Consider the following 6,829-nt stretch of genomic DNA (forward strand, 5'->3'; position numbering starts at 1 on the left):
AATGCACTTTGGACTTCCTCTCTGAGTATCATTGGCTCTTGTTCATATGGTATCTCTTGAAATGGTTGAACATTAACCATTTCCTGTTGGTACAATGACTCAGGTCAAGTGGGTATTATCTGCAATTGTGGGTGTTCTTGTGCATATGCCCTCTCTTCTTATCATTTGGAAGCTTTTATTGTATAGTAATTTTAATGCAGCATAATATATTTGTGTTGGGAGAACAGTGGCATGGTAGGGTAAAACCTGGACTACAAATCATAAGATCAGAAGTTCAAGCTCTAGCTACTCTTCAGGAGAAAGATGAAATATTCTGCTCCTGCAGATTTAGAGCCAAGGAAACCCTATCTACACAGGGTCACTCTGAGCTGGAACTGAGTTGAGGACACTTAGCAACAACATTTCAATGTAGTTTATTATTTATTGCTTGTATATGGTAATTTGTTTTGAGTTCTGTTGATTTCAGTTTTTCTGTTCATGAACATATATACATCATTAAGGTAATATGAAACTTAAGAAAAACATTAGCTGTGACTCAGTCTGAATTCAATATCATTAGCAAATTCTATACAGTGCATTGCACCAACATATTGATAGAAACTTGAATGCTTAGATGATTAAATAAAATCAACTTTGTATGCCTCCCCTAACAGATACTGATCTACTAGTAAGATATTTCTAGATACTTTAATATTTATAAATATTGAGATAAATGGCTTTTTCATATTTTATAAATGGGCCCTGGTGTGGCACTGTAATATAAGCACTGAAGTGCTAACCACAAGCCAGCAATTCAAATTTACCAGCTGTGCCTTGGAAACCATATACTATATTCCTATGAGTAGGAACTAACTAAACAGCATTTAAAAACAACAGAACAACATTTTATAATTAATTTAAATAGGTATGCTTATTGCAGGATTATTGTTAATTCATTGTCAAAATATAATAAGAAGCTATTTGATCAACCAACAATTTAATTTTATATTATATTCATTCATATCATGTTATGTAATGATGATTTGCAACTAAATGCAAGGAAAAATAATGAACTTTAAATATTCCTCATTCCACATCTTCTTCTGAAACAGGCTTGAACCTCTGGAAATTCTGTGTCACTGCATGCTTGCATTTGTTTTTACACTATCTTTAGTAAAACTTTACTGGCATAAGGTATCAGTGATATTGCCCGAACCTTTCCACATTCTCTTGGACAACCTCTGTTTGGAATGGGAACAAATAAGATATCTTCTAGTCAGTCGGCCATGTAGTTGTCTTCCAAATTTCCAATGCTGCCTCTTAAGTAGTGCTTTGTTTATCCTGGGTCTCTTTCCTTTCCAAATAAAGTTTGTAATTGTTTTTTTTTTTTTTTTTTTTTTTTCCATCTCTTTGAAGAATGTTGTTGGAATCTGGATTGGGATTGCATTATATGCGTAAATTGCTTTGGGCATTATTGACATTTTCAAGACGTTGAGTCTTCCTACCCAGGAATATGGTATATTCTTCCATATTTGCGAGTTTTCTTTCGGTTTCTTGTAGCAGTGCTTTGTAGTTTTCTTTGTATAAGTCCTTTGTTTCTCTGGTTATGTTTATTCCTAAATATTTCATCCTTTGGGAGGGTATTGTAAATGGTATTGCTTTCCCAATGTCCTTTTCAACACTGTCATTTTTGGTATAGAGAAATCCAACTGATTTTTTTATGTTGCCCTTATACCCTGCCACTTTGCTGAATCCTCCCATGAGGTCTAGCGGGGTTTTTTGACTGAGTCTTTGGGGTTTTCTATGTATAGGATCTTATCATCTGCAATTAGAGACAGTTTTATTTCCTCTTTGCCAATTTGGATGCCTTTAATTTCCCTATCTTGCCAAATAGCTCTGGCTAAGACTTCCAAAACAATACTGAATAGGAGTGGTAACAAAGGGCATCCTTGTCTGGTTCCCGTTCGCAGAGGGATGGCTTCCAGTTTCTCTCCATTGAGAGTAACATAGACTATTGGTTTTGTATATATGCTCTTGATTATGTGCGGAATTTCCCTTCAATTCCTACTTTGTTGAGTGTTTTTTATCAGGAATTGATGTTGGATTTTGTCAAATGCCTTTTCTGAATCAATCGATATGATCAAGTGGCTCTTTTCCTTTACCTTATTTATAGGTTGGATTACATTGATTGTTTTCTAATATTGAACCATCCTTGCATCCCTTTTATAAAACACACTTGGTCATGATGTATTATTATTTTGATGTGCTGCTGGATTCTGTTGTAAAGGATTTTGTTGAGAATTTTTGCGTCTATGTTCGTGAGGGATATTGATCTGTAGTTTTCTTTGTTAGTGATGTTCTTCTCCCTGGTTTTGGTATGAGGGTTATGCTTTCTCCATAAAATGTATTAGGACGTTTCCATCCTCTATATTCTGGAATAATTTGAATAGAATTGGTGACAGCTCTTCCCTGAATGTTTGTTAGAACTCACCAGTGAAGACATCTGGGCCTGAACTTCTTTTGGTTTGGATGTTTTGAAGTGCTGAATTAGCTTTGACAAAATCTTTTAGCTTCTGTTTATACTGTAATGTTTTGATTGCACTATCATAATTGGTTGACAGTTTTTCTGGATAGATGATTCTTGATTGGAAGTTTTGTTTTTTTTTCTTTTAGGGTTTTATATATGTCTCCCCATTGCCGTCTTACCTGCATGGTTTCTGCTGAGAAGTCAGAGCTTAATCTGATTTGCTTGCCTCTGTAAGTAACTTCTCTTTTTCCTGGCTGCTTTTACGATTCTCTCTTTGTTTTGATTTTGGAGAGCTTGGTTATTATATGTCTTGGTGATTTTCTTTTGGAGGTCTATCTTTCTCTGGGGTGTGGTAGGCTTCTTGAATATTTATCTTCTCACCCTTCAAGATGTTTGGAACATTTTCTTTCAGAAGCTATTCAACTATCTCCTCTGTGGACTTCTCTGATTCTTCCTGTTCCTGAATGCCAATAATTCTTAAGTTATTCCTTTTTGTGGTATCCAGCATGAATCTTAGACTCTCTTCAGATACTTTTATCCTTTTTTTCAGCTCGCTCTTCTATCTTAGCAGTATCGAGAGATATGTCTTCTAGTATGCTGGTTCTGGCTTCATTTCTTCAATTCTGCTCCTTTGCCTTTCAGTGTATTATTGTCCATTTCTGATATTTTATTATTAATTATATGGATCTCTTTTTTCAGGTTTTGAATTGCTTCCAATGCTGTATCAATCTTATTTGATTACTCCTGTGTTACTTTCCTGACTTCTTCCTTGTTTTCCTCCACCCCTTTTTGGAGCATTTCAATTTGTTTCCATATTATTCTTCTGAATTCCTTCTCAGGCAAATCCAAAATCTGCTATTCCTCTTCTGGAAAGCTTTTGTCTGCCTCCAGCTCATTTGTCTCAGTTACTCTTTTCTGTTTTTGGACAAGCTTTGAGACCTTTTGTTGTGTTTTCTTTGTCATTTTCAGTAGTTTGGTAGGTTTTTAATGTTTAAATGGATGTTTGTTACTGTGTTATTAAGTTTACTGAGTGTCTCATGGTGGATATGATCAGGAGTTAGGCTTCCCTAATACCTAGCAGCTGTTATTGGCTTTTTTCTTAATGGTGGAATATTATGGGGTGTGCTCTTAGCTTGGCTATATGACCATGATTGCTGTCTCATCTTGAGTAATGTAGGGAGTAAAAGCTTCCACCTCCAGGATACAAGTGTGATCGAAAGGACCAAAAACAGAAGCAATATAAAAGCAGAGACAAAAACCACCACTCTAAAGCAAAAATAAAACTGTAACCAACTTTGCAGTCAAGCACATTAACCCACAGTGTCACACCAGGACTTGTTAAAGACTCTAAGATGCATGTATTACTGGGAGAGCTTGTTTTCAACAATCCTGAATTTTTGTGAAGATTAGTTGAAATGATTTAGTTGAAAATCATTTAAAACCACTTTCAAAAGGGTCTTTTTTTTTTTTCACTTAATTTTTCCCAATGAGTTAAAACTAACAGGCTTTTTTGTTTTCCATTTGAGAGCTATATGACAATGTGCAACCTATATGATTTTTTTTTAATACACTGAGTCAGAGTATTATACTTAAATTTATTTTGAAATGTTTTCCATCTAATGATATTTAAGTAACTACTGATCTTCTATATTCATCCAGAACTAAATACACACCTAATAAGTACCAGCATGATGCTGTAGGACAAGCATTGGACTGCTAACCTTACGGTTGGAGATTTAACCCATCAGACAGTACTCAGAAATCCTGTATTTGATAACACTTGACAAAACAAATAAGCAAAGCAAACCTGATTGATTAAATTAAGAGATCAATTAAAGTAATGCATTGTTATTGCTGTCAAGTGCCATAGAGTAGATTCCCACTCATAGCAACCATGTAGAGAGTTCCCAAGGATCAACTGGTGGATATGAACCACTGATCTTGCAGTTGAAACTGACCTTGTGATCCAGTGTTTTATCCTACAGTGCCACACCAGGATTGCAAAGTAATATATTGTTGTTGTTGTTGTTGAGTGCTGTTGAGTTGATTTTGACCCATAGCAACCCTATACAGGATTTCCGAGGAGCAGCTAGTGAGCTTGAACTGCCGAAGTTGCAGTTCAAATGGCTTTGTAATCTGGCAAATTAGTATGTATAAAATATAATAATTGCTATGGTATCAAAAATATAAAATATAAACATAATTTCACAAAATTTTCTTATCCAATAAAACACATTTTCCAATTTTGCTTCATATTTTATTACATATGTATATATATATTTGTTGTTGTTGTTCAGTGCCGTCGAGTCGTTTCCATAACGACCCATAACGACCCTGTACAGGGTTTCCGAGGCTGTAAATCTTTACGGGAGGAGAACACCTCATCTTTCTCCCGCGGAACAGCTGGTAGTTTCTAACTGCTGACTTCAAGGTTCGCAGCCCGATTCGTAACCACTACACTACCAGAGCTCCATATATATTATATATATATCTGGTTTAAGTTTGTATGAAAAATAATGCATTTATTTAAGTATTCAAATATCTTTAGAAAGAATTGGTGTTGTTGTTAAATGTCACCGAGTTGCTTCCAACCCATAGTAACCCTGCATAGGTTTTCTGAGGAGTGGCTAATGAGATTGAAACACTGACCTTGTCGTTCAAACTGACTTTGTAGTCTAACACATTAACCCAAGTTTCACAAGAATTAGATCCCAAAAATGAAAGGCCAGGATTTTCATAGAAGAGTATGTCATTATGTATGTCTAGATCCTTATCACTGGATTTGTCAATGATGAATTGTTTATATGAGAAAGTTATAATAATTAAAGGATGAGCTTGTGTAATTATATTGAATTGAAACTATTTTGATATTTTCTTAAATTTATTCTGTTTTCAATTATACAAAACTAACAATTTCTAAAAATAAAATGTCTTGAAACTAGCCCTCTACATGTCTTATTGCATATAAATGAATATATTTGTGCATTGTCACATTCATAATCATGTAAAATAACTTACCAGCATCTCTAATAACTTTTGGATTCTATGAAGAAATAATGTGTATAAGATCTTACAATGACAGTCAAGGGCAATATGCTGAAAGGAGTGCAGTGAAAGTATATAAATTAAATTGTAGTTTTGATGCTCATAAATCATTTACACAATTTAGTGGTTAGTCAAAGCAGCTACATTTATTTCTTAAGAAATAACATTCATATTTCACTTTTAATAACATTCAAAAAAAATTAGTTAAAAAAAATGAAGCAAAGGAAAAACATTAAAGCATTTGATTAAAATTCTCTACCACAGGTACACATACTTGAAATAATAAAATTGATTCCCTTATGCTTTCATATTTGCCTACATACTTTTCTTGACTATTTTGACTTTGTTCTTAATAACCTGCCAGTTGAAAGATTTTGAACTAGGTGTTAATGTCTGTGAAAATTTCAAAACTATATATTGAGACATAGCTCTGGTTATTTCTAACAGGTTATAGCTAATCTAAATATAATTGAACTCTGATTGACTAGAACTAGTTCAGCATAGTCTATGGAAAATTCTTTTGCAGAAATCAAATGGAGTCTGTATTAGAAAGATGTCTAGCTTTCACCTGTACATTTATTGACAAAGAATTTAGCACTTTAATGTGATTCTGTGTAGATATTTTTTAGTCTTTTTTTGCCATTAATTTATAGAAAAACTTTTGTGAGAATATGCATGAATTTTTCTAGGATTCAAAGATAATAGAATAATATTCCTCTTGTATTAATATTCTTAAATCAATATGCTGCCTAATTAGTTAACTATTTTAGTAATATCTTTAAATATTTATGAATATTTTCAAGTGGTAATACATGGCATGTCAGTGATAGATAAAGACTACTCATGTTTATTTCATTTTCTGTCATAATATATTGTGCAGGTTGTCCATGACTTATGATGGGGTTCTGTTCCAATGACTGTTTTAAATCAAATCTGATATAAGTTGAATATCTCATTTTTTTAAAGCTTTCATTACTACTGCATTTTTTATCAACTTCTATAAAAATATGATCTTTATTTGTCTCTGGTGATTGGAAGTATTACATGGTGGTGGTTATGTGCTGTGGAGTCATTTCCAACTCATAACTACCCTGTACATGGTTTACGAGACTGTAAACCTTTATGGGAGCAGAAAGCCTCATCTTTCTTCCATGAAACAGCTGGTAGTTTAAAACTGCTGACCCTGAGGTTAGCAGCCCGACTCGTAACCATTTCACTACCAGAGCTTATATAGGTCCATATATGTTTTAATACAGGTACATCCATCTTAAAATTACA

The sequence above is a fragment of the Chrysochloris asiatica genome, unplaced genomic scaffold, assembly GCF_000296735.1.
Source record: "Chrysochloris asiatica unplaced genomic scaffold, ChrAsi1.0 scaffold00066, whole genome shotgun sequence".
NCBI lineage: Eukaryota > Metazoa > Chordata > Mammalia > Afrosoricida > Chrysochloridae > Chrysochloris > Chrysochloris asiatica.